Raw genomic sequence first — 26,414 nt, forward strand, 5'->3', positions numbered from 1 at the left:
CCGGTCACCACTGCACGTGGCCATGTCAACTATGTCTCAGCCGAGAAGGCTCATGAGGATCCTAATCTCGTCCTTGGTACGCTCCTTGTTAATTGCCATCCGGCATCTGTTCTTTTTGATACTGGAGCATCTCATTCATTCATATCTGAGAGCTATGCTCGATTGCATAACACAACGTTCTGTGACATGCCCACTACCATGGAAATTCAAACCCCTAGCTCTAGATGGCAAACTTCTAGAGTAAGCCATGGGAATGAAATTCTTGTCGATAGACTTTTCTTCCTTGCATCCTTAATAGCTCTTAAGTCCTCGGACATTAACATCATCTTGGGTATGGACTGGATGTCAGCTCATTATGCTAAGATTGATTGTGCCACTAGAACCGTTGAACTTACTCACCCATCGGGCAAGACAGTCAATGTCTTAACTCGAGTGACCAAGCGCCAGCTTTACTCCCTAAATGCCAACCCCCTTCCAGACCTTGAGGATATTCCGTTAGTCCGAGACTTTCCGGATGTCTTTCCAGAAGAACTGCCAGGTGTTCCACCTGACAGGGATGTCGAGTTTGTGATAGACCTCGTTCCAGGAACCGTTCCAATTTCTAGAAGACCCTATAAGATGGCACCCTTAGAACTAGCCGAGCTTAAGAACCAACTCGATGAGTCCTTGAAAAAGGGTTTCATCCGTCCTAGTTCCTCTCCTTGGGCTTGCCCCTTCCTCTTCGTCAACAAGAAGGATGTAATGGATCAGATGGTTGTAGATTACCAACCTGTCAACTTGGTCACTTTCAAGAACAAGTATCCGCTTCCCAGAATCAACGATCTTTATGATCAGCTTGCTGGATCCTCGGTCTTTTCCAAGATGGATTTGAGATTGGGCTACCATCAAATCAAAATCAGAAACAGGGACATTCCCAAAACGGCCTTTGATACTCGTTATGGCTGAGGGAGTCCTGGATTAGGGGGTGTTCGGGTAGCCGGACTTTACCTTCAGGCGGACTCCAGGACTATGAAGATACAAGATTGGAGACTTCATCCTGTGTCCGGATGGGACTTTCCTTAGCGTGGAAGGCAAGCTTGGCGATGCGGATATTCAAGATCTCCTACCATTATAACCGACTCTGTGTAACCCTAACCCTATCCGGTGTCTATATAAACCGGAGGGTTGTAGTCCGTAGGACATCAACTCCATATACAACAATCATACCATAGGCTAGCTTCTAGGGTCTTGCCTCCTTGATCTCGTGGTAGATCTACTCTTGTACTACCCATATCATCAATATTAATCAAGCAGGAGTAGGGTATTACCTCCATCGAGAGGGCCTAAACCTGGGTAAAAACATTGTGTCCCTTGTCTCCTGTTACCATCCGGCCTTGACGCACAGTTCGGGACCCCCTACCCGAGATCCACCGGTTTTGACACCGACAATGGCCAATACGAGTACACCGTCATGTCCTTCGGTTTAACCAATGCCCCAGCCACCTTCTCTCAGTTAATGAACTCAGTCTTCATGGAGTATTTGGATAAATTCGTCGTAGTATACCTCGATGATATACTCATCTACTCCAAGAATGAAGAGGAACATGCCGAACATCTAAGGTTGGTATTGACGAAACTTCGAGAGCATCGCCTTAATGCCAAATTCTCCAAGTGTGAATTTTGGTTGCCAGAAGTGACCTATCTAGGCCATGTAATCTCTGCTAAGGGTATTGCTGTCAATCCCGAGCGTGTTCAAGACGTCCTTGATTGGAGTCCACTTAAGACGGCCAAAGCAAGTTCGGAGCTTCCTTGGCTTAGCGAGCTATTGCCGCTGCTTCGTCGAGAATTTCTCCAAGGTTGCTAAACCTCTAACTGAACTCCTCAAGAAAGATAAAAAGTTCGAGTGGACCCCACAGTGCGAGTTCAGCTTTCAGGAACTGAAAAGACGCCTGACATCTGCTCCCGTACTGGTACCACTAGATTTCTCCAAGGACTTTATTATCTATTGCGAAGCCTCGTGACAAGGACTAGGTTGCATACTCATGCAAGATCGTTAGGTAATTTCCTATGCCTCACAGCAATTACACCCACATCAGGAAAAATATCCCACATATGATCTGGAGCTTGCAGCTGTAGTCCATGCACTCAAAACTTGGCGACATTACCTTCTCGGTAATCATTGCGAGATCTTCACCGATGACCAAAGTTTGAAATATATCTTCACCCAACCGGATTTGAATCTCAGCCAACAATGTTGGGTTGAGTTGATATCGGATTATGACTTCGGAATAACTTACACCCTGGGGAAGGCCAATGTCATGGTTGATGCGCTAAGTCGTAAATCCTATTGTAACAACCTGATGTTACAACAAAGTCAACCACTTCTCCATGAGGAATTTCGTAAGCTTAATCTTCACATTGTTCCTCGAGGATTCCTATCCACCCCAGTGGCGAAGCCTAACCTTACGGATCAAATGATAGCTGCCTAGAAGCGTGATAAGGGCATATCCCGGATTAAGGAAAACATTGCTAGCGGAGTTGCTAGATGTTTTTCCATGGATGAGCGAGGTGTTGTCTTCTTCGAGAACCGCTTGGTGGTTCCCAAGAAACAACATCTATGCCAGTTGATTCTTAAGGAAGCTCATGAATCCCCTCTCACCATTCATCCCGGTAGTACTAAAATGTATCAAGACCTACGCCAGAGGTTTTGGTGGACTAGGATGAAGAGAGAAATTGCTCAATACATTGCTAGTTGCGACGTCTGTCGTCGTGTTAAAGCAGAGCACCAACGGCCTGCTGGCACCCTTCAACCTTTGGCTATTCCTGAGTGGAGATGGGATAAAATCAGTATGGATTTCATTATTGGGTTTCCTAGGACCAAGAGAGGGAATAATGGTATCTTCGTCGTGATCGACCGTCTTTCCAAAGTAGCCCGTTTCCTACCTGTTCGTGAGAGTATCACCGCTAGCCAGCTAGCTGACCTATACATCTCCTGAATAGTGTCTCTTCATGGTGTCCCATTGGAAATTAAATCAGACCGTGGTAGTCTCTTCACCTCTCGATTTTGGGGAAGTTTCCAAAATGCTATGGGAACTCGTCTCTCTTTTAGTGCCGCCTTTCACCCTCAATCAACTGGTCAAGTAGAGCGAGTCAATCAAATTCTAGAAGATATGCTCCGAGCTTCTGTCATCTCATTCGGAATGGGTTGGGAGAAGTGCCTTCCATTCGCAGAGTTTGCTTATAACAATATTTATCAAGCTAGCTTGCGCAAAGCTCCTTTCGAAGTTCTCTATGGACGAAAATTTCGAACGCCTCTTAACTGGTCAGAAACCGGGGAAAGACAACTCTTTGGCCCGGATATGATTCAGGAAGCAGAAGAGCAGGTTCATGTTATTCGTGAGAAATTGAAAACAGCCCAATCTCGTTAAAAGAGCCAATATGATCGTAAACATAAGCTCATGTCTTACGAAGTCGGCGAGAAGGCTTACCTTCGGGTTACTCCGTTAAAGGGAACCCATCGCTTCGGTATCAAAGGCAAATTGGCTCCTCGTTACATTGGACCCTTTCGCATTCTTGCCAAACGAGGAGAAGTTTCCTACCAATTGGAACTACCTCCGCATCTTTCCAGAGTTCACGATGTCTTCCACGTTTCTCAACTCAGGTGTTGCTTCGCGAATCCTATCCATGGAGTGGACCACAAAACGCTTGATCTACAAGGTAACCTCTCATATCGGGAATATCCCGTTCGTATCCTTGATCAAGCCGAGCGTACCACTCGACGCCATAACATCAAGTTTCTCAAGGTTCAATGGTCACACCATTCCAAGAAGGAAGCTACTTCGGAAAGGAAGGATCGCTTCGACTCGAGTACCCCACCTTCTTCCCGGAGGATCCTAAATCTCGGGACGAGATTCTTTTGAGTGGGGGTGAGTTGTCACACCCTAGCTAGTTCATGCATTACAGTGTTGCATCATGTCTACTTTTACAAAAACTTGAAATGAGGATGACAGAACCCCAGCACCCCCCTGGAAACAACTAGGGTTTACTAAAAATATTTTCAATGAACCCAAAATGCCCTTCACAAAATGTTCATCATTTCTGGATTGGGCTTAAACCCCTGGCAAAAATGGTGCACTCTTTTCTAGGACATTCTGGATTCTTTGAATTAAATCATAATTATTTGAATTTGGGCATTTAAATGCTGTAAAATATTTCAAATGCTCAAATAATTCTGGAAATAAGTGTGGGCTGTTGGAAATAATCTAAACAGAGCCTATGATTATTTTCAGGATTTTTGTAAGTGCCTAAGTATTTTTAATAAAGCCACAAACTTACAGAAAAATAGAAAAACAGAAATAAAAGAGGAGCAGGAAACTTACCTGGCCGCAGCCCACCAGGCAGCCCACCTGGCCGGCCCAGCGCTGTGCTGCCTCGTGCCAGCCAGCTGCTTCTCCCTCGCCAGGCAGGCACATAGGTGACACCGGCGAGCACGAGCTCGCCACGGCGTCAGCTGCTTGCCGCTCGCGAGGCCAGGACACCTGGGCAAGCTCCACGTCGCCGCCCCGACCCCGTGGACATCTCATTTGCCCCCTGCCTCTCTCCCTCGCTCCCCCAAAGCCATGGCCGACACAGCCGCCGCCGTCTTGCCGCCATAGCCGCAGCCACCGTCGTCCCCGTGTCACTCCACCGTGCCCACGAGCTCCGCAACATCTCCCTCGACCACCTCGACGAGCCACGAGGCCTCGGACGCGCTGCAACGCCGCCACTACTGTCGTTCCGCTCGTCGGTCACCGAAGATCGTCGCCAACGATTCGCCGCCTCCCAAGCTTCCCCGAGCTCGCTTCGATGCCCGCTGCACTCACCATGAGCTTCTCTCTCTTCTCCCCCTAGCCACGTCGCTCGAGCTGCCCTTTAACCCCGTTGGCCATCACGGCTGAGAGCTCGGCTCCGCCGGCCATGTCGCCGCTGTCGCCACAGGCGCGTAAGCTCGATTCCGAGCGTGTCACCACACTCACCACGTTCCCAGTAGCCTAACACACCACTCCCCGTGCCTCGCCGTGCCCCGAACTCCGGCGACCGCCAAGGTCGTCGCCGGCGTCGTTCCCAGCCTCCCCGAGCTCCACTTCCACCACCAAACGCTGCGGCTTGCTCCCAGCTACGCGTAGGACCAAACCGCTGTCGATTTGGTCGACAGTGGGCAAAACCCGAGCCCCTCTGATGCATCTATCATCGCCGGCGTCAAGCCGCCGGTGAGTTGACCACGTCTGACCCGTGTGGACCCAAGTTGACTTCCCCCCTGAGCCTATGACAGGTGGGGCCAACCTGTTAATTAGGTTAGGATTAGTGCTAACTAATTTTAGTTAGTTTAAGTCACTGACATGCGGGCCCACCAGTATGAACTAATTAGGTTAGGATAGTATGAACTAAACTCTGTTAGTTAGCTGAGACACTGACAGACCGGGCCCACCAGTCAGGTTTGACCTAGGCTGGCGCATTTGACTCGCTGATGTCAAAGTGATGCAGTGCTGACGCAATTATTCATTTTTTGGATTTATTTTTATATAGGAAATACCAGAAAATAGCCAAAACATCTAAAAATCATAGAAAATCAACCATAGCTCCAAATCAAACAAATTATATATGAAAATTAATCAAAAAAATTCAATCTATCCATCTGTAATGGTTTCATGCAGGACAAAACACTATAACCTTGCTGTTTAGGTTAAACAAGCTAATACACTTATTATGCATAACAGCTTAAGCTTTCATTAGAATCTTTGATTCAAATGGAACCATTTCAAGTTGTTTCACATTGCATTAGGGAAGACACATCATTTTGCCATGTCATAGCATGCATCATATTGTCGCATATTGCCATGTGTTGATTATACTCTGTGGTGTCTTTCGTGGTAGGTTCTGCCTCCGAGAATATCTCCGAGTATCCAACTGAAGGCCAGTACCCAACTACCACTCCATCAGGCAAGCATCCCCATTGATCATATCGATACAATCCCATGTTCTTACCTCTGCTCTCATTTACTTCATTAAGACAACAACGTTTCAAACTGCTGTGTGCTACGGTAGTTGAACCCTTATCCTCTGCATGACCTGTCATTGCCACAGTAACTAGATGAAACCCACTAGCATTTGTAGGTTAAACATGTTTCCTACCTTGCTATGCCTGCTATGCTTAGAGTTGTGTCAGGTCTGGTTCATCTAGGTGATGGGCTAGAGTGAAATGATTATGTCGGTAATGTGAGGGATGTGTTGAACATGATTTGGTAAAGGTATCGATGAGAGGCCATGTAGGAGTACATGGTGGGTTGTTTCATTGAGGCCGTCCATAAGAACTGAGATCTATATGCCTGATTTAAGATTCAGCTACTACCACACATTGGGCCCTGAAATATGACCCCGCTCGACTTATTGACCCCTCTCGTCCTCCGTCCAGGAGTTGCAAATAGTTTCTGGTGTTTGTAGGTTATGTGTTGGCGGCCGTGCGTAGCGCTGACCCTAGGGGTGGGCTATGATGTGGTAGATACACTGTGGTCGGGTATGCCGGGCGCCCGTTTGGCGTCTCGGGACCCTGTACACATCGTTTGGGGCCGTTGAGGACACCCCAGCCGGATTTCCTTGCTGATGGAACCTGAATAGGCGATAAACCTGGACTAGATACTTGTGAGGTTAGTCAGGTCGTGGTCTACACCCACGTCGGCTTTCGCTTGAAGTCTGCCGAGCACATGTCGTGTGCAGACGCTAAGTGGTGGAAACATGTATGACGAAGTACACCCCTGCAGGGTATAAAACTATTCGAATAGCCGCGTCCGCGGTAAAGGACTACTTGGTTGCCTATACAGTTCATAGACAAGTTAATGGTTACTACTAAAAGACTCAAGATAAGTGTGAGTATTGAGGATGGCTCTCTCGTAGGATGATGAGGGAGGATCTTTGGTGGAGTATTGTGTTGGTGATTAGTGGACTCGTGTGCGAAAACTATTTTACTAGTGGTGTCCCATAGGATAGCTTAGCCAAGAGTCAAAGCTGGCTTGCTACAATAACTCCACCACCTTCTTGAGAATGAGCATGTATCGTAGGTTCTGATGTAAGACTTGCTGAGTACCTTTGTACTCATGTTTCTTAATTACTGTTTTCAAATGACAACACTGCCCCCTCCGATGGGTTTTATGTAGATCTCGACATCGATGAGTGACTTGCCACCCAATTGGTCATGGAGGGCCCTATGTAGATAGACAGGCTTCGAGAAGCCTTCTTTCTTTCTAGTGTATGTACTCAGACTATTTGCTTCCGCATGTGCTTGTATGCTTGTATGACTTGAGTGTCGGGTCATGTGACCCCTACCTGTATGAACTTGTTATGTATGGCTCTCTGGAGCCTTTAAATAAAGTACTTGAGTTGTAGAGTTTTGTTGTGATGCCATGTTGTATTTGCACATATCGTGCATATTGTGTGTATGTTTGAAATGCTTGGTATGTGTGGGATCCAACAATCTAGTTGTTTATCCTTGTTAGTCTCTCTTATGGGGAAATTTAGTCTAGTGCTCCTTGAGCCATAGTAGTCCGCTACAGCCCGGTTCACCGGAGTCCTGCTAGCCCAACACTATTGCTCAGGACACTTGACTGGCCAGCATGTGTTTCACTTCGTTCCTATGTCTGTCCCTTTGGGAAATGTGACGCGGTGACTTCCGGAGTCCTGCCTAGCCTGCTACAGCCCGGGTTCCCCGGAGTCCTGTTAGCCCAGTGCTACAGCCCGGATTCACTCGCTAATGACCGACATGCTCGATGTGATTCATGTATGCCTGTCTCCATAGGTCTGTGCCGCTTTGGGTTCACGACTAGCCATGTCGGCCCGGGTTCTCTTTCATCTGGATGCTAGTGAGACTATCATATACATGAGCCAAAAGGCGCAAATGGTCCCGGGCCATGGTAAGGCGACACCCGTGGGGATAGCGTGCCTGAGGCCCCAATGTGATATGAGGTGTTACCGGCTAGATCGATGTGACTTGGAATCGGGGTCCTGACATTTAGGTTCTGGAACTTTTCCTCTGCCATGTTTATTATTCCCTTTATATTCGACGAGAAGCCACACGATACCTTAATACTGAGAAGGCATTCAAAAAAGATTTCCTTCTCTTCTTTGATAAGAGCGTAGCTGGCATGACCCTGATGTATGCCGTATTTTCCGTGCATCTGTTGCTGGTCCTCCTGTGCCTCAGGTGTATCTTTTGTCTTCCCATACATGCCCAAGAAGCCAAGCAGGGTCACGCAAAGATTCTTCGTCACGTGCATCACGTAGATTGCTGAGCGGACCTCTAGGTCTTTCCAATAGGGCATGTCCCAAAATTGTGAGGACCCCGATTCCAAGTCACATCGATCTAGCCGGTAACACCTCATATCACTTTGCGGCCTCACGCACGGTATTCCCACGGGTGTCGCCTTACCATGGCCCGGGACCGTTTGCGCCTTTCGGCTCACGTATATGATAATGTCGCTAGCATCCATATGACAGAGAACCCGGCTGGCATGACTAGTCATGAACCCAAAGTGGCACTAACTTACGAGGACATGCATACATGAATCAACATCGAGCATGTCGGTCAGCAGCGTGTGAATCTGGGCTGTAGCACTGGGCTAACAGGACTCCGGTGAACCAGGCTGTAGCAGGCTAGGCAGGACTCCGGATGTCAACGCATGACATTTCCCCGAAGGGACAGACACAGGAACGAAGTGAATCACATGCCGGCCAGTCAAGTGTTCCGGAGCAGTAGTGCTTGGCTAGCAGGCTCTGGTGAACCGGGCTGTAGCGGACTACTATGTCTCATGGAAGCACAAGACTACATTTCCCCATAAGAGAGGCTATCAAGGATAAACAACTAGGTTGTCGGATCCCACACATACCAAGCATTTCAATCATACACACAATATGCTCAGTATGTGTAATACAACATGGCATCACAACAAGACTCTACGACTCAGAGTATTTATTCATTAGGCTCCGAAGAGCGAGATATTACAAACATGGGTCTCATGACCCAACAATCATATCATACAAACAAAGCACATGCGGAAGCTTAACATGTCTGAGTACAGACATCTATAAAAGGAAAAGGCTGAGAAGCCTGACTATCTACCAGATCCTGCCGAGGGCACAAGATCGTAGGTGAGGTATGAAACTAAACGTCGAAGTCCACACGGAACTACTAGCGAGACTGACATCTCTCTGCAAAACATAAAATAAGCAAACGTGAGTACAAGTGTACCCAGCAAGACTTACATCAGAACTATCTACATATGCATCGGTAACAACAAAGGGGGTGGTGGAGTTTAACTGCAGCAAGCCAGCTTTGACTCAGTGGCTAACCTGAACTACGACTGCAAGTAACTCTTTTGAGGTGGCGCACACGAGTCCACAAATTCACCATACCAATACACCACTATGGATCCGCTCCCGTCTCCTTGCGAGAAAGCCATCCATAGCACTCATGCTTATCTTGCGAGTTTTATATTATCCACTTTCACTTGTCTATGAACTATGCAAGGGGTCCAAGTTTCCATATCCGAGGAATCCGGCTATTCAAACAGATAGTGATAACCCTGCAGGGGTGTACTTCTTCACACACGCTCTCGCCACTTACCACCATGTACACGTCGTCTATCTCGGCAACATTCAAGCGGAAGCCTAGTGAGGGAGTCGGCCACGACCTGACTAACCACACGAGTCTCTAGTCCAGGTTTATCGCCTATTCGGGTTCCATCCGCAAGGAGATCTGGCCGGGGTGTCGCTCACGGCCCCAAATGATGTGTACAGGGTTCCCAAGCCCACCATCCGGGTGCCACTTGGTACACCGGGCCACTGTGCCTAGTCTGTCCCAAGCCCACCTGTACCGGGTGCCACTTGGTAGACTACTAACACTACCTACAAACAACAGAAACTAGTTGGAAGTCTTGGACAGAGATCAGGTTGATTAATAAGTCGAGAGAGCTTGGAGTGACCGGAGCCCAATGTGTGGTAGTAACTGTTCATGGATCACAAACACAGAACTCAGTTCCTGAGGACGGCTCCAATCAGACAACACACCATGTACTCTTACATGGCCTCTCACCGCTACCTTTACCAAATCGTGTTCGCACACTTAGCTCTCAATGGTAGGACATGTCCACCATGTTCCAATTCATTCCCGATGAATCAGACTTGACTCAACTCTAAAAAGTAGCAGGCATGACAACAAGCATGAATGAGTAAGCACATCAGGGCTCAAACAATTCCTACTCATGCTAGTGGGTTTCATCTATTTACTTTGGCAATGACAGGTCATGCAGGGGAAAGGGGTTCAACTACCGCAGCATGTAACAGTTGAATCGTTGTTGTCCTAATGCAGTAAAAGAGAGCAGGAGCGAGAGAGTGGGATTGTATCGGAATGAACAAGTGGGTTTTGCTTGCCCGACACTTCTGAAGATAGTATAGTTCTTCATCGGTGTCATCGATCTCATCGTTGGAACATCGTCTACTAAGAGGGGACAAACACCGGCAACAGAGAGGAAACACAATCAATGCAATGCAACAATATGATGCATGAATGTGACATGTCAATAATGTTATGATTTGCACTAATGCATCTAGCAACAATTTAAATGAAGTCCATATGGACCAAGGGTTCATATGCAAACTCCATATTTAGAATTTAAAATGCCATTATCATGTTTTCACTTATACAATGGGTCACTAGTAGAAAACGGACCATTAGTACCGGTTTGTAAGGGCCTTTAGTGCCGGTTATGGAACCGACACTAACGTTTCGGCACTAAAGGCCCCCCCTTTAGTACTGGTTCGGCACGAACCGGCGCTAAAGTGCCACCACGTGGCGTGAGCTCGCGCCCTGGTACGGGGGACCTTTCGTACCGGTTGGTGTTACCAACCGGTAGTAAAGGTTTTTTTTTGAATTTTTTTTTGAAAATTTTGGAAATTTTTTTTTTATTATTTTTGATTTTTCTTAATTATTTGATGGTTTAGTCTTTAATCACCTCTCTTAACTGCTCAAGTGTGGATCACTCATTCCAAATCATCTAACTTACCGACCGGTCACCCATCCCTCTCACTACTCCAGCCCGAGCACGCTTAACTTTCAGGTTCTATTCTCCTTCGTTTCCGAGTCTGCACTTGTTGTTTTCCTGACAATAGTAAGATGTCAATCCTATTAACCTTCAGGAATTTTGCTTGAGCATGAAGTGACACATTTCACTGTTTGTGTTTGAAACTATTGTTTTAAAAAACAATAATTATTTAGTAACACTAATATTTCTTGAATAATTAGTTTGACCATTGTTTGACCACAGTTTGACCACAGTTTGACCAGATTTGACCAAAATTGAAATAACTAAAATAATTATTTAGTAACACTAATATTCTAGAATAATTAGTTTGACCATTGTTTGACCACAGTTTGCCCATTGTTTGAATATTTTTCAATTTTTTCCACTCTAGATCTTAAAAGGCCCGTAACTTTTTTCTATTAGGTTTTTGAGGATTTTGGAAATGTTTAACGGCGATCCCCCTGTTAAATTCGAATGTAACTTTTTGAGTAGATGATTTTTCATATAAAAAACTTTTTCATCCGAGTTAGTATGCAAAAGTTATGCCCATTTTTACAAATTTCAGAGAGATTTTGCAAATAAAGTCAAAATTCACATTTGCAAATTTTCCCAACAACTAGACCACATATCACATGAGAAACTTATTTTCTATTATTTTTTTGACATTTCCATTATTTTCTTTTATTTTTTTAAAACTGAAAAGGCAATACACAGGGGGGGGGGGGTAGAGTTTGAAAATGGGACCTTTAGTACCGGTTCGTGGCACGAACCGGTACTATAGGTTAGACCCCCTTTAGTACCGGTTCATGGCACGAACCGGTACTAAAGGTTCAACATGAACCGGCATTAATGCAAATCCGTTCGAACCGGCACTAATGGTACCATTAGTACCGGCTCAAATACAAACCGGCACTAATGTGCTTCACGTTTGACCCTTTTTCTACTAGTGGGTATAAGTTGATTGATCATGCATGAAAGTAGCATAAATGGATATATTGGATTTTTCTGATAATTTTTCATATATAAATTATTTCATTTTGAGTTGCGGTTGATTTTCTATGATTTTTAGAAGTTTAGGGCAATTTGTGAAGATAATAAATCATTTAAGATTTATTTAAATTCCAGAAAGGAAATATTGCGTCAGCATGACGTCGATGTGACGTCAGCAGGTCAAAGGTGCTGGTCCAAGTCAAACCTTACCAGTGGGGCCCGCACATTAGTGTAACAGTGCAGGAACAAAGGCTGACTAGTGGGCCCAGGTCAACAGCCACGTCAGCACGGTCAAAGCTGACGCGTGGGGCCACTGTGTTTAATTAGAGCGGAACAGAAACTAAACGATGGTTAATTTGGCAGCGGGGCCTGGCTGCCAGTGGGCCTGAGGGAGGTTAGTGGTGTGCTAGGCAGCTAATGATGTAGCCACGTCAGCTCGCCGGCATTTAGCCGCTGGTGACACAAACCACGGCGGAGACGCGTCGGGTTCGCGCTACATGGCACTGCTTGTGACGCGGTTGGGTCCTACGGCAAGCTGGGGCTCGTGCGCATCCAGCGGTGGCAGTGAGAGGGCATGAGGTGGTCTGTAGCAGTGGCAGCGGCGAGCTGGGCGGTGGCCGGAGCTTGGGTGTCGACGGAATCAACGACACGGCGCGCGGGAGGACTAGCGGTTTGCGCCTACATGTTCTACGAGAGCTCATGAACCCAATAGAGGCACGCACGAGACCATTTGGTCATCGGAGCCTCGTCGGCGACGAGCTCATGCAGCGGCGGCATATGGGACTCGCGGTCATCGGTGTTGCAGCTAGAAATCGACCATGGGGAGAGGGGGAGATGACAGCGGGGCTCACAGGGAGTCGGATGGGCGGCTCATTTGGCTCGGGGAAGCATCGGAGCGAGCGGGCGGCGAAGGGATCTCCGGCGGACCGAGGTTGAAGAAGACGACGGGGACGGCGATTCGGGGCTTCCGTCGTTGCTTGGATTGGTGCATAAGGCGTAGGAGATGGTGATGTGGCTCGTGGATAGGTCAGTGAGGCGAGGGGGAGGCGGTGGCCATGGTGAACGGCGACGGTGGCGACGAGCTCCGCTTGGTGGTGCGTGCGAGAGGGGAGCAGAGGAGGGGTTGGGGTCCAGGGGGAGAGTGGAGAGGTGCAGAGGGGCGAGGGGGAGTGCGTGGCATCCTCAGGGCGATGGGGAGACAGACAGGGAGGCAGGAGATGGCCGGCGCGTGCCGACGCGCGGCGAGCACACACCCCTGTCCTACTGTCCCGAGGAGGAAGACGACAGGGAGGGCGCTGGTGGGCTGGGCCGGCTGGTTATGGTGCTGGACCAAGGTAAGTGGCCAGGTACTATCTCTCTCTCTTTTCCATTTTCGCTTCAGTTTTTCTATTACTTTTATTCTGTTTTGAATTAGTAAAAATACTAATTCATTTTGAAAAATCTTGAAAATGATTGTGGCATGTGTTTGTATTATTTCCAACAACCTAAAAATAATTTCAAGATTATCTGGATATTTAAAATTATTTATAGGATTTAAATGTCCAAATGCAAATACTTATGATTTAATTCAAAAATCCAAAAATGACCTAGAAAGGTGTGCACCATTTTTGTGAGAGGTTCTAGACCAAATCAAAAATGATGAACTTTTCTAAAGAGCATTCTGGGTTCTTGAAAATGTTTTTAAGTTGAACCTATTTGATTTAACTTTGGCGCTAGGCTTTGTCATCCCCATTTCAACTTTAATTGAAAAATAAACATGATGCATGGATGCTTTAAGGCAACTAATGGCAAGCAATTCTAGGGCTGTGACAACACACCCCTAGTAAACAACAATCTCGTCCCGAGATTCAAGATGTGGGGTAAGAAGACAGAAGGGGACACAAGCTAACACAATCTACATGATCCAATTGCCCTTCTCGAAGATGTTGATTCATTGCTCCAGTTAATGTTTGCGTCTTTGCCTTCGAGAACTTCATCTAGCATGATGACGATAGAGAAAAACTCTACAAGATTTGATCTTCATAAAGATCGAGCGGGTCACGAACAACTCGAATTGGATGATAGAATGCCTCTTGAGCTAAAACACAAGACACTCATCGGGGTGACAGGAAATAGATGGTGATGGCTCGATTTGGTAGGAAACAATTCCACACTTAAGAGGGTGGTGAGCGGTTGTCGACGTAGAGAGGAGTTGAGTTGCCATGATCCCATAACGAGACATCTTAAAGAAGGTGACTCACAGAAATATTCGCTTAAGTGGCAACAAGAATTACTTTTGATACAAAGGTCATTGAAACTCTTTATACCAGCCTCAGGCAATCACAAATGATTGTCTGAAGGAGCTCGAAGGAATGGCATACTCGGACTAGAATGAATGATGTGGACTACCTTGTTGAAGACAGCGTAATGGATGACTTTGCTTATCACCAGAAATGGATGGGACCCACGGTAGGACCAGTTTTGAAGATGATCCGGAACAACAATTGATGGGGTGAAAGCTGAGAACAGAATGCAAATGCTGGGAATGTTTCAACCATCATATCTGCCTGAGATTCAGATCTGGTTGGTAACAGGATATTTCAGACAGCATGTCTGAAAGGAAAGGTTGCAACACAAATCGACAGGATGATGTTGCGAGATTCTCGGGAGATGGACTATGGTAGTAAGCTCCAAAACATGAGCGGGTTCTGCTACAAACATGTGAACATGATGTCCCGGACAAGCATGACCACATAGTAGTCTTATAACGAAACACTACCGAGTTCAGGTGGGAACCATCAATGAGGATACCGAAATCCTTTCATAAGTCTAGATTAGCTCATATGAAGGAACTCTTTCTCTTTGAACAAACCAGTCAGTGGCTTGGTGTACTAGGGGATGCACATGGAATGGAGGTAGCGAGCGTGTCAAACCATAGCATACTTCGCACGTGTATGACTGACTTAGGATGATTCCAGTGGAAGCAACATTGACTTTCTCGAATTCACGGCGGCAACTTGCATCAAATGCACATTAATTCGAGGAAGTCACTTCTTTCATCCGAACATATGCTTCACGAATGGGACATGAAGATAATGCTTATAAAAGTTTCCAACACTACTTAGATGTTCGACATGAATCATGGACAAGTTAAGGATGGTGCCGATGGGCTCAACAACAATTCATCCAGGTTCCCATGAAGATGGAATTCCACGATTATGTGAACAAGGTGATAGCATTGGTCAGACCAAAGGATGTAATAGTGTATGCTCGAGGATTCAACCTCGAGTAAGACAACATTACGAACATTGTTGGTTCTGATTTGATTTGAGGATAGCCCACACTCAAATCAAAGTTTGGACAAGACAATAGATCCAACAACTGATCACGAGGACCAATCGATGAAGATATCATCTTTCTTCAACACACATACAAGATATCCCTCAATGATGAGCTAGCTCGGACAAGCTTTTATCTTCGAACTCTCCAAGTTGTTGTTTAGCTTAACCAACTAGCTCAGGGGTATGCAACACAGATTCTTGGAGAAGGGTTGGTTACAAGAAACCAACTTGATCATGAGCTCAACATAGCGGTCAGGGGACAACCTGGTGACACTTCCAAGGAGATATTCGAAAAATCATGAACCACCAATATGTTACTAAGCTCAAGAAAAATCTTGCTTTTCAAGGCAAGACGATATGATCATAAGAGCAAGGGATTCAATCCTAACTCAAAGGGCGAAGACTGCACCAGAAATAAGGACAAGGTAGCACGATCAATCTTAGGATGATGATTCAATAACCAGCACGCTAAGCATGAGAGTATTGTCCATTTACTACCAAGCAACAGGGTTGATAGGAGTATTGATTTCGCACATCACAGTACATTTGTCAGCATTCCGGTTACAATAACATGAAAACCGAGGAATGAATAATGATGGCAAGAAGTATCACTACGGCAAGAATCCATAAGAGGTGGTGCAATTCTCATGAAATTCTTGACATAAAGATGGTAACACTCCAAGGTAGCACAGAACAAAAGCTGGATTGGCATTTGTCTGCGGAATACAACTACTTTGACCCAATCCCAGAAATGGACGAGGTACTAGAGTTTGTTTCTCCTAGTCATTCCGGAGTAGAATGGCTTGGCGGACCATAAGAGTAAAGCCATCGATGACACGAATGCACAACTACTCCTGACTATCAATCGATACTAGAGGGTCAGAATATAACTAAAAAGGGACAACCCAAAGGAACATATCACTTCCTGAGTTGTGGGTGCATAGATTAGTATGTCGAGCAAAGCTCAACATTTCTTCCGAACAAGCCATGCCGAAAGGTAGAACTGGCAGTATCACAATTATGAATGGAGAACTCCTCAGGTGTACTCTAATGGTGATCTTTTGGTTCAAAGAACTTCTGCCTTAATGGTTCATGTTATTTGGAAGAAGGAAATACCACGAACCTCGAGGACTATCACAAAGGTTACTAATATCCTAGAGAAACTAGAAACAATATCAACACGAAGTGAACAGAGTGATTCTTGGGTCAAGAGCACAGGAGTAGAATACCTACTACTAAATGGCATCACGGGATGCTTTCAAGAATGATGGCCAAAATCATCACACTGGGGATACGAAAGCATTGCTAAATTCTCGAGGACACCTAGGGTCATAATACTAACTCCAACATACACGTTAAGGCAACGGAGTACTTCCACACAATGATTAGTGTGGTTGAACTAGCCCAAAGGGACATCAGGAATGAAAAGAAGGGATTTGCAAATGCATCAGACTATTTAGAAACCCGGGATGACTCGGACAGCATAACGGCTGTAAATGCTTGAAAAGATTTGAGACATCCTGCAAAATGGTGGCATAACCACTCAACATCACAATATCAAAGTTCCGGGATCAACGGTCAACATACGGAAGTAGTAGGAATTAAACTAAGGCTTGAACTCAAAAATGAAGAGAAGCCTAGTTCTTAACCCCGTAGAAAAGATAAGATGACTCTGAACAGAAGGTCATGAGGATAAGGAGTAAAAAGAGCCTTACATTCCCATCCACAATCAATTCCCTTATATATCTAAAGCATTTCTAGACATGACTTCGACCAGCTTGGCTTGGTAATCCTACAGGCAGTCAGGCTCTGATACCAAAGCTATCAGGACCACGATTCCAAGTCACATCGATCTAGCCGGTAACACCTCATATCACTTTGCGGCCTCACGCACGGTATTCCCACGGGTGTCGCCTTACCATGGCCCAGGACCGTTTGTGCCTTTCGGCTCACGTATATGATATTGTCGCTAGCATCCATATGATAGAGAACCCGGGCCGACATGACTAGTCATGAACCCAAAGTGGCACTAACTTACGGGGAGAGGCATACATGAATCAACATCGAGCATGTCGGTCAGCAGCGTGTGAATCTGGGCTGTAGCACTGGGCTAACAGGACTCCGGTGAACCGGGCTGTAGAAGGCTAGGCAGGACACAGGATGTCACCGCGTGACATTTCCCCGAAGGGACAGACACAGGAACGAAGTGAATCACATGCCGGCCAGTCAAGTGTTCCGGAGCAGTAGTGCTGGGCTAGCAGGACTCCGGTGAACCGGGCTGTAGCGGACTACTATGGCTCATGGAAGCTCAAGACTACATTTCCCCATAAGAGAGGCTACCAAGGATAAACAACTAGGTTGTCGGATCCCACACATACCAAGCATTTCAATCATACACACAATATGCTCAGTATGTGCAATACAACATGGCATCACAACAAGACTCTACGACTCAGAGTATTTATTCATTAGGCTCCGAGGAGCGAGATATTACAAACATGGGTCTCATGACCCAACAATCATAGCATACAAACAAAGCACATGCGGAAGCTTAACATGTCTGAGTACAGACATCTATAAATGGAAAAGGCTGAGAAGCCTGATTATCTACCAGATCCTGCCGAGGGCACAAGATCGTAGCTGAGGTATCAAGCTAAACGTTGAAGTCCACACGGAACTACTAGCGAGACTGACGTCTCTCTGCAAAACATAAAATAAGCAAACGTGCGTACATGTGTACCCAACAAGACTTACATAAGAACTATCTACATATGCATCGGTATCAACAAAGGGGGTGGTGGAGTTTAACTGCAGCAAGCCAGCTTTGACTCAGTGGCTAACCTGAACTACGACTGCAAGTAACTCTTTTGAGGTGGCGCACACGAGTCCACAAATTCACCATTCCAATACACCACTATGGATCCGCTCCCGTCTCCCTGCGAGAACGCCATCCATAGCACTCACGCTTATCTTGCGAGTTTTAGAGTATCCATTTTCACTTGTCTATGAACTATGCAAGGGGTCCAAGTATCCATATCCGAGGAATCCAGCTATTCGAATAGATAATGATAACCCTGCAGGGGTGTACTTCTTCACACATGCTCTCGCCACTTACCACCATGTACACGTCGTGTATCTCAGCAACCTTCAAGCGGAAGCCTGGTGAGGGAGTCGGCCACGACCTGACTAACCACACAAATCTCTAGTCTTGGTTTATCGCCTATTCGGGTTCCATCAGCAAGGAGATCCGGCCGGGGTGTCGCTCACGGCCCCAAATGATGTGTACAGGGTTCCCAAGCCCATCATCCGGATGCCACTTGGTACACCGGGCCACTGTGCCTAGTCTGTCCCAAGCCCACCTATACCGGGTGCCACTTGGTAGACTACTAACACTACCTACAAACACCAGAAACTAGTTGCAACTCCTGGACAGAGATCAGGTTCATTAATAAGTCAAGAGAGCTTGGAGCGCCCGGAGCCCAATGTGTGGTATTAACTATTCATGGATCACAAACACAGAACTCAGTTCCTGAGGACGGCTGCAATGAGACAACCCACCATGTACTCCTACATGGCCTCACACCGCTACCTTTACCAAATCGTGTTCACACACTTAGCTCTCAACGGTAGGACATGTTCACCATGTTCCAATTCATTCCCGATGAATCAGACTTGACTCAACTCTAAGCAGTAGCAGGCATGACAACAAGCATGAATGAGTAGGCACATCAGGGCTCAAACAATTCCTACTCATGCTAGTGGGTTTCAACTATTTACTGTGCCAATGACAGGTCATGCAGGGGAAAGGGGTTCAACTACCGCAGCATGTAACAGTTGAATCGTTGTTGTCCTAATGCAGTAAGAGAGAGCAGGAGCGGGAGAGTTGGATTGTATCATAATGAGCAAGGGGGTTTTGCTTGCCTGGCACTTCTGAAGATAGTATAGTTCTTCATCGGTGTCATCGATCTCATCGTCGGAACGTCGTCTACTAAGAGGGGACAAGCACTGGCAACAGAGAGGAAACACAATCAATGCAATGCAACAATATGATGCATGAATGTGACATGGCAATAATGTTATGATTTGCACTAATGCATCTAGCAACAATTTAAATGAAGTCCATATGGACCAAGGGTTCATATGCAAACTCCATATTTAGAATTTAAAATGCCATTATCATGTTTTCACTTATACAGTGGGTATAAGTTGGTTGATCATGCATGAAAGTAGCATAAATGGATAGATTGGATTTTTTTGATAATTTTTCATATATAAATTATTTCATTTGGAGTTACGGTTGATTTTTTATGATTTTTAGAAGTTTTGGGAAATTTGTGAAAATAATAAATCATTTAAGATTTATTTAAATTCCAGAAAGGAAATATTGCATCAACATGACGTCAGTGTGACGTCAGCAGGTCAAAGGGGCTGGTCCAAGTCAAACCTTACCAGTAGGGCCCGCACGTCAGTGTAACAGTGCAGGAACAGAGGCTGACTAGTGGGCCCAGGTCAACAGCCACGTCAGCACGGTCAAAGATGACGGATGGCGCCACTGTGTTTAATTAGAGCTAAACAGAAACTAAACCATGGTTATTTTGGCAGCGGGGCCCGGCTGTCGGTGGGCCTGATGGTGGTTAGTGGTGTGCTTAGGTAGCTAATGATGTAGCCACGTCCGCCCGCCGGTGTTTAGCCGCCGATGACACAAACCGCGGCGGAGACGCGTCGGGTTCGCGCTACAGGGCACCGCTTGCAACACGGTTGGGTCCTATGGCGAGCTGGGGCTCGTGCGCATCCATCAGTGGCAGTGAGCGGCGTGAGGTGGTCTGTAGCGGTGGCAGCGGCGAACTTGGCGGTGGCCGGAGCTCGGGTGTCGACGGAATCGACGACACGACGTGCGGGAAGACCAGTGGTTTGCACCTACATGTTCTACGAGAGCCCACGAACCCAATGGAGGCACGCACGGGACCATTTGGTCACCGGAGCCTCGTCGACGACGAGCTCGTGCGGCGGTGGCATACGGGACTTGTTGGGGATATTACTGCTGGGCGTAAACCGGCCAATCTGGGCCGGGTCAACTTCATCAGTAGTTTAAGAGTGTTAAAGCCCAAGAAGACAAATGAGGGCCTAAGGCCCATAGTCGATGCGAGACTTGTAGCTGTAAACCGGAATTTGTATATAAACTTATATTGTAAGTTAGGAATAAGGAGAGACCAACCCAGATACGAATATCGACCAGTGTTGGGACTCTGTGAACCGACGGGTGTCACCCGTGTATATAAGGGGACGACCCGGCGGCGGTTCAAGGACAAAAGACAACAACTCGAGACATAGGCGAAGCTTGTTTGCTCCCTACTCATCGAAACCCCATCAATTCCATCACAACTAGACGTAGGCTTTTAACTTCATCGAAGGTGCCGAACTAGTATAAACTCTCTTGCGTCCCTGTGTCTGCTTTAACCCCTTCAAGCTAACCCGTCGCGATGGCTCGACGACTAAGTCCTTTCTCTAGGACATCTGCCGTGACAAAACCACGACAGTTGGCGCCCACCGTGGGGCTATCGCACGATGGTTTCCAGTTCTTGGAGTGCCGCTTTGAAGGACTCGAGGGTTACGCTGTAGGCCGGATGACTAAGAGTCGTCGCGTCAAGTTCTACATCAACGACGCAGGCTGGGGCCCCAAGGCCGGCTCAATTGAGTATGGGTACCGGGTCCCCTTTGGTGGCATTCACGTTTTCATTGGCAAGATCGGTGAACCGGGCCCTGAGCCGGACATCTGCACCGACCTCGTCGAGACGGCTCAGCATGCGCGATCCACCCGGGTTAAACCGTCCATGAAGCGTGCCTTCGTGGGAGTCATCCATGGAGGAAGTTATGAGGATGGATTAGAATCTCGCGGCGATACGGTCGTTTATTCCGATGATGAGTCATCGACCGGAGAAACCGAATCTCTTTATCAGGTACAAGACGGCCGGATTGGGGGCTATTCCGATGGTGACAGTATTCCGGACCCCTCTAATCTGCCCAACTGGGTTGGAATATTCATGACTGGCACACAAGCAGCGCTTCATTCTTCGACCACTGCGGCAACAACCTCTGGTTCAGCAGCGGCGACGGCTGCCGGGGCAGGAGGCCCTGTGCGCCCGCCGGCTCAAGTTCTATCAGAGCTATTTGATCCATTGGATGTGCTTATGGCGGAGGCTAATCCGGCGGATCAGGGCGTTCACAACGCCGAGATTGCAAAAGTGAAGGAACAGATCACCCAGGCCAAGGGAGATCTGGCAGCTGAGGACACCAGGATGGCCACGGAGCGGGCCGCTTTATATGCACAAGCCTACAGGCTCATGTTGGACCAGAGTGCGTCGCAGGAAGTCATGAGGAGGAAGTACCGATCCGTTTGCCTCCGGTTTTTGAGTCCACAGACCTTTTCAACACTCCAGGAGTAGGAACCGGCAATCCTCTGGAGGGAAACCAGGCGGAAGCTCTAGGGACCGGTGTACCGGTTCAGCCACGTCAGATGGACCCGCCTCGTCAAAACACCGTTATACCTCAGGATGCTTTAACACCTCCAGGTCACTACTCCAACCCAATGGACAATCTTGTTGCCGCTGCTGCACGGCTGGAGGCCATTCCAATTGAGTGTGACTCGCCGCAGGCAGTAGAGACGCGATGGGTCAAGGAACTTGTGAGGACAGCTTTGGTCCAACAGGAAGCGTACTCGTATATCCGCGACCGGATCCACTCGACCCCCTGTCCAAGCTGGAGCTATAGCAGACATATGGATGAACCAGCAGTATCGAGTAATGAACGACGTGGAGCACCCCGTGGCAACAACCCGGAGGATGGTGCTAATAACACTCAGGGAGTGGTGGACCGGGCCCGCGCGCGCAGGGAGGCCGAGTTTGTCGCACAGCATCAGGCTCGGCAGCTGACGCCGGTTTGTCCAACTATCTCAATCGAACCTGGTGTTACTTCTAGTTCTTTGGGGGTGCCTTGCCTTATCCCCGCTTTACGCAACGTGCGCCTGCCCAAGGATTTCAATGGCCGGCTCAAGGTACAAAATTACACAGTGGATCAACCCCCAGAGACATGGGTGGAGATCTATGAGATGGCCATGGAGATGCTTGATGTGGATGACGCGGTGTGTGTGAAATACTTCACCATGATGCTTGAGGGAATGGCCCGTACTTGGTTAAAAAGTTTGCCGGCTAATTCTATCAGTTCATGGGCCCAATTACGAGCCTGGTTTATCAGCAATTTCAAGGATACATGTAAACAGCCTATGTCGATAGTGGACTTAGCTGCCTGCGTCCAGGAGGAAGGAGAGTCAACGACTCATTGGGTGCGCCGGGTTTCACAAGTGTTGCACTCCTCAGACCGCATCAACGCTGACACCGCAATATTAACCCTAGAAGGCAACTGCTGGTTTGGGCCCTTGAAGCTGAAGTTGGGACGGATGAAGTGTCATTGCACTAACATGGGGACCCTCATGGCCGCTTTGGTGAAATATGCTGATTCTGATAGTACCAAGAATCCCGAATCTGATGATGACAAGACAGGGAAGGGAAAGAGGAACAGCAACTCCAAAGGTCAGCAGCATCACTTGGCAAGCAATGGTGGTGGAGGCAAGTGTAAAGCGGATGGTAACATGGACTTTGTGGCTAATACCAGCGCACAGGACAATGGCCAGCGACGCAAGGGTAAACCGAAAAATCGTAATGGGACATGTCATTGTCAAAACCGGCGGATCTCGGGTAGGGGATCCCGAACTGCGCATCTAGGCCGGATGGTAACAGGAGACAGTGGACACTTTGCTTTACCCAGGTTCGGGCCCTCTTGATGGAGGTAAAACCCTACTCCTGCTTGATTAATATTGATGATATGGGTAGTACAAGAGTAGATCTACCATGAGATCAAGGAGGCTAAATCCTAGAAGCTAGCCTATGGTATGATTGTTGTGTATGGAGTTGATTCTGTCCTACGGACTACAACCCACCGGCTTATATAGACACCGGATAGGGTTAGGGTTACACAGAGTCGGTTACAATGGTAGGAGATCTTGAATATCGCATCACCAAGCTTGCCTTCCACGCCAAGGAAAGTCCCATCCGGACATGGGACGAAGTATTCAATCTTGTATCTTCATAATCCAGGAGTCCGGCTGAAGGTATAGTCCGGCTATCCGAACACCCCCTAATCAAGGAATCCCTCAGTAGCCCCTGAACCAGGATTCAATGACGACGAGTCCGACGCACAAAATTGTCTTCGGCATTGCAAGGCGGGTTCCTCCTCCAAGTCCTTCATAGAAGATTGTAATCACCAAGAGTAGTGTCCGGCTCTGTAAAATAAGTTTCCACATATTGCCATAGAGAGAATAATATTAACACTAATCAAATCTGCTGACGTATTCTGCAGTCCACCATCACATTACAGCCAAGTCCTTTACTCGAATCGTTTTTACTTTTCCACCTCAGCATGTTTCACGAGGCGGTTTCCTTGGCACGTCTTGTCAGAGTAGAGATCGTGTACCCCCCTTTTACGGGGTTCTCATCAATACGGACGTGGGTAACCCAATCGTGCCCGTTAGCCTGCTTTCTCAATTAAAGGCGAGTCCCAAACGGTCACGGGGAGGGCTCCCGGTATTCAACCTCTTATAAAGAGACCAGGGCCTTGCTCCTTTTTCAATCTCAAACGAGTTCGCCCATCTCCTCGAGTTCCAACACCCTAGGTTCCAGATTCCAGGCGCTTCGGACCTTCGACGATGTCCGGTTCCGACCTTCAGGGCCGATGGATGCCCTCCTCCGTCACGGAGGAGGACGTGCTAAAGTTGAGAGAGGCTATGTTCTTGACTACCGAAATTCCGCACAGGTTGCCTGCTCAAGGGCAGGCTATCCCCAGTCCCCAGCCTGGTGAGAGCGTGGTGTTCGTGTCTCACTTCCTTCGGGGGCTGGGCTTCCCGATGGATACCTTTGTGAGGGGACTGCTGTTTTATTATGGGCTGGAATTTTACGACTTAGCTCCGGAGTCCATCCTCCATATCTCCTCGTTTATCGTCGTATGCGAAGCGTTCCTCTGTGTTACCCCTCACTTCGGATTATGGTTCAAGACTTTCAAAATGGAGCCGACGATAATCAAGGGACGGCACGCAGAGTGCGGAGGCACTATTATAAGCAAAAATGCTGATGCTCCATGGCCCGAGGGCTCTTTTCAGGAGGAGCTAGGCTTGTGGCAACGAGAGTGGTTCTATATCACCGCTCCCCGGAGCACCAAGTGGGTGGCGCTTCCTGCCTTTCGTTCGGTTCCCCCACCACAGCTGGCGTCATGGTTTAACAGAGGGTTAAATTGGGGTTTTCCCCAAGACGTGCCCTTGTTGCAGGGCCGCATTAAGGATCTGTTGGAAGGAGACTTTAGCCTGGTCAAGGTGACGCAGGTCAAGCTGATTCACCGAATATTGCCCTGCAAACGTCGCTCCCTTCGCCTGTGGGAGTTTAATCCGGAGGGACCGCGAGCTCTCCAGAATTTCATGGCCGCAACACCCGTGGAGATGTATAAACTATTCTTCGGATCACAAGAGATGTGTCCGGATTTAACAGAGGACGCGGGTCTAAGCTGCAATCGCCCGGATACTCAAGTAAGCATCCTTGTGTCCGGACATCTATCCGTATAATAAACTTGCCCCTAAAAGAGCCGTCCTTTTAAACAGGAGTGGATAGCGAAGGCAAAGCTGATCAGTTGTCCGTCTCTCCTTCCTGAAACCAGGCCGGATCCCGTGCTAGTCAGGATGCTAGAAATAATGCCTTTGGAGGGGGAGGACAAGGAAGCTATGGCCTCCTCGAAGGAGGCTGCTTCGAAGGGAGGAACCACAATTCCTCTCCTAAGGGGAAGAAAAGAGCCTCCTCTGACAATCCGGAAACCATGGTCTCGAAGCGGGGGGAAAAATCCTCGTCAGAGGGTCCGACGCCGGGGAGTCCCTCGGCCGGACTACGCCCTCAAGGGGATCAGCCCTCCAGTGAGCCGTAAGTAGAGAAAGGTTTTCCTTTTGAGGGATGAGAGAAATCTTTGATTTATATCTGAGAAGATTAACCGAAATTTTACCTTGTAGCTCGGACCTCAGCCCTTCTCAGCAGAGCTCGTCTTCGGGGGATCTTCTTCCGGAGATGATGGAGAGCGAGACGCCTCCCCCTGCCGTGCCACCTAGCAAGGCGGGAGACCCTGAGGTGTTGTCGCGGAGGGTTTCTCTGAATCCGGCAGGGGCGGAAGGTGGCAGTGCGGCCCCCCGAAGTTCTCCGCGTCCGGCCTTCGTAAGAGGCCATAGGACAAGTCCGGCATCATCTGGTGCTCTGCTGGAGGAGCTAAAGATTCTGCTGGGGCGAGCTTCTATCTCAGAGGAGTACCGTCCATTGATGGGCATGGTGATTGAAAGGATTTCATCCGCAGAAGAGGGATTGCATGAGGACGTCAAAAGCTTGCTGACGGGTTTTGAGGTATGTTAGGTGATGTACACTTTTGTCAGTTGCGCATAAGTAAGATGCGCCGTGTGTAGATAGTAGCCCCTGAGACTCTGCGCGTTGTCAAGAAATGACGGCACGCGGAGGATCATAATCCCAGGTCTAAGATGTCTCCTTTGAATTTAGGTGGCGAGGTGTTCGGAATCGAGCCGAACTGATGAATTTGCCAAACTAAAGTGGCAACTAGACGTGGCAGATGCTGACATTGCGCTTGTCAACAAGCGTCTTGATGAGACTCAAGGTATGTAATTCTTCGGGCGGCGCCAGGTAAGAGGAGCTTCATGCCAGTGTCTTACAGTGTGTGTGCTTGACGCAGATGGTACGGCTGCCATGGAGAATCTTAGGGCAGGTCTTGCCCGAGCTAAGGAGCAAGCCAGAAAAAGCGATGCGGCTGCCCAGAAGGCCCTTGAAGAGCTGAGAGCCGAACAGGCTGCTCATTGCCGAAGCAAAGAGGAGATGGCCGAGATGGCCAAAAAGTTAAAAAGCGCTACCGACCGTTGCAGACTTTTTGA

Source organism: Triticum aestivum, chromosome 5A, assembly GCF_018294505.1.
Source record: "Triticum aestivum cultivar Chinese Spring chromosome 5A, IWGSC CS RefSeq v2.1, whole genome shotgun sequence".
Lineage (NCBI taxonomy): Eukaryota > Viridiplantae > Streptophyta > Magnoliopsida > Poales > Poaceae > Triticum > Triticum aestivum.